The sequence below is a fragment of the Lucilia cuprina genome, chromosome 5 (assembly GCF_022045245.1).
Source record: "Lucilia cuprina isolate Lc7/37 chromosome 5, ASM2204524v1, whole genome shotgun sequence".
Classification (NCBI taxonomy): domain Eukaryota; kingdom Metazoa; phylum Arthropoda; class Insecta; order Diptera; family Calliphoridae; genus Lucilia; species Lucilia cuprina.
Window position 1 is genome coordinate 10,195,071 of NC_060953.1, and position 3,542 is coordinate 10,198,612.

Consider the following 3,542-nt stretch of genomic DNA (forward strand, 5'->3'; position numbering starts at 1 on the left):
ATAGACTTGACTATAGACTTGACTATAGACTAGACTATAGAATAGACTATAGACTGGACTAAAGACTAGACTGTAGACTAGAATAAACTATAGACTAGACTATAGACTGGACTATAGACTAGACTATAGACTAGACTATAGACTATACTATATACTAGACTATAGACTAGACTATAGTCTATACTGTAGACTAGACTAGCCTATATACTAGACTATAGACTAGACTATAGACTAGATTATAGACTAGACTTTAGACTAGACTATAGACTAGACTATAGACTAGACTATAGACTAGCCTATAGACTAGACTATAGACTAGCCTATTGACTAGACTATAGACTAAAATATAGACTAGACTGTAGACTAAAATATAGACTATACTGTAGACTAGACTATAAACTAGACTAGAGACGAAACTAAAGACTAGACTATGCTCCAGACTATAGGCTAGACCATTGACAAAACTATGGACTAGACTATAGACTAAAATATAATCTAGTCTTTAGACAAGATTATGGGCTAGACTATAGATTAAACTCTAGATAAGACTATATATGAGACTATGGTCAATACTATAGTCTAAACTATAGAGAAGACTATAGATTAGACTATAAACTATACACCAAGCTATAAAGTAGACTAAGAACTAGACTAAACAGTAATCTATATATTAAATTATATGCTAAACTATAGACTAGACTATTGATTAGATTATAATCTATTTTCGTTCCGCTACTGTTTTGAATAAATTTTCTCTTATGTCACTGATTAAATTTATTTATTTCATTTTTAACGGAAATTTTTGTCTGATTTTAAGTTAAGGTTTTTTGTTGCAACAATCCGTGGCAGCTGTTTGAAGGGGACATTTTCGTCGCACATTTTTGTAAGTAGCAACTTGAAACATTAATTAGAGTCGTTTATATTCATTAACATTTCAGTGATACTGCGAATGATTTAGAAAAACAAAATTAAAGTAAACAAAATTTCAGTAATAACAACCGAAAAATTTTGTAATCCGAATAAATGTTATGGCGATGGTTAAATAAAATATAATTTTTAATAAGTCTCAATGATAACAGACAAATTAGTTGAAACAGAAAAAAAATTAAAAATCAAAATAAAAATGAAACTAAAGTACATAATTTCATACTTTGTTGTAAGCATATAATGTTTAGTAGACACGCAACATGTTGATGCACTAAAACACAAAAACACACAAACACACTCATGTATGGAATATCTGTGAGCAAAAGTATAAAATTTTCATTTATTTTGTACGGTATTTAGCAATTATAGTTTTTTGAATTTAGAATGTATTTAATGTAAAATATTTATTTTATTTATTCATTTGTAGGTATTTTATCCGAACGGTGTTAAAATGTTGTACACCGTATTAACTTGTTGAAATTATTGCAATTTTTATTTTGTCTATTTCTTCTTGTTTATGTACATCTAATACAATATTTTTCAAAATACATATTTTACATAGTATTATAATGAATGTATGTAATAAGTATGTATGTAGATCGAAATATGAAAAAGTAATGTAATAAACAACATGATTTTTTCATGTAATAATTGTAAAAAATTTACTTGTTAAACAGCTAAAAACCTTTTGCAATATTTAATATTTTTTATGATTTATTCATTATTATAATTCACTAGTGAACTACATTATTTAGAGCAGTAAAGGTCAATTAGTTTTTGTAGAAAGTTTTAACTGTTTCCGGTTTGGATTGTAGTTTGTATTGTAGAATTGAAATTTGTTTTAATCTATAAAAACACAACATGAACTGGAACAGAACTAGAACACAACCAGAATGGAACTAGAACAGAACTTGAACAGAAAAGAACTAGAACAGAACTAGGACAGAACTAGAACAGAACTAGAACAGAACTAGAACAGAACTAGAACAGAACTAGAACAGACCTAGAACAGAACTCGAACAGAACTAGAACAGAACTAGAACAGAACTAGAACAGAACTAGAACAGAACTAGAACAGAACTAGAACAGAACTAGAACAGAACTAGATAGAACTAGAATAGAACTAGAACAGAACTAGAATAGAACTAGAACAGAACTAGAACCAGAACGGAACTAGAACAGAACTTGAACAGAAAAGAACTAGAACAGAACTTGAACAGAACTAGAATAGAACTAGAACACAACCAGAACGGAACTAGAACAAAACTTGAAGAGAAAAGAACTAGAACAGAACTAGAATAGAACTAGAACAGAACTAGAACACAACCAGAACGGAACTAGAACAGAACTTGAACAGAAAAGAACTAGAACAGAACCAGAACAGAATTAGAATAAAACTAGAACAGAACTGGAACAGAACTAGAAAAGAACTAGAACAGAACTAGAAAAGAGCTAGAACAGAACAAGAACAGAGCTAGAACAGAACTAGAGTAGAATTAGAACAGAACTAGAACAGAATCAGAACAGAACTGGAACAGAACTAGAACAGAAATGGAACAGAACTAGAATAGAACTAGAACAGAACTAGAACAGAACTAGAACAGAAATAGAAGAGAACTAGAACAGACCAAGGACAGAACTATAACAGAACTAGAGCAGAACTATGACAAACCTAGAACACAACTTGAACAGAACTAGAACCGAACTAGAGAAGAACTAGAAAGGAACTAGGACAAAAGTAGAACAAAACTAGAACTCATGGGGAACAAAACTAGAACAGAACTAAATCAGAACTAGAACAGAACTTTAACATAGATCTAAATTTATTAATAAAATTAATCATTTTTATCAAAATCTATTTTTAATAAAAATTTTATTTTTTCCAATAAATCCAGATTTTATGAATATTTAAATTTTCCCTTAAAAAATATTTTTTTTAATACAAATTTCAATTGTTCCTATAAATACAAAATATTCCAATACAAACACGAATTAAAATATCACTTTTATCTGCTATAGCGACGGCAAATACGCAAATGCCATTGATTAGAGAAAATAGAAATTGCGTATTTTGTCGTCACGAAAAGTTTACTTAAGCCCTTTTTTAAGAAAAGCAACAACAACAAAAGCATAACTTTGGTACATGCAAAAATGAGAAGTGCATAGTAAGCATTGTTTATAGTAAACAACATGTAGTGGAATAGTTTCAAAGGGTATGATTTCTATGCAGTATTTTAAAGTTTTTAAATAAACAACATATCACTTAATATATATCATTGGATAGGTAATGAAGTCTAGTTTGTGAAAATGTGAATGATTTTAAAATAATTTATTATTTGGGATCAAAAAAGGAGTTTTATAGCAGATTTAAATTTTTCTAATAACGCTTTCTGTTTATCCAAGAGTTGTAGAGTGTAGAACTAGAAAAAAATTTGGCAGAACTAGATTATAACCAGGACATGAACTGAATTAGAAGTAAACTAGAACTGAAATAGAACAAAACTAGGACAGAACTAAAACAGAACTAGAACAGAACTAGAACAGAACTAGAACAGAACTAGAACAGAACTAGAACAGAACTAGAACAGAACTTGAACAGAACTAGAACAGAACTA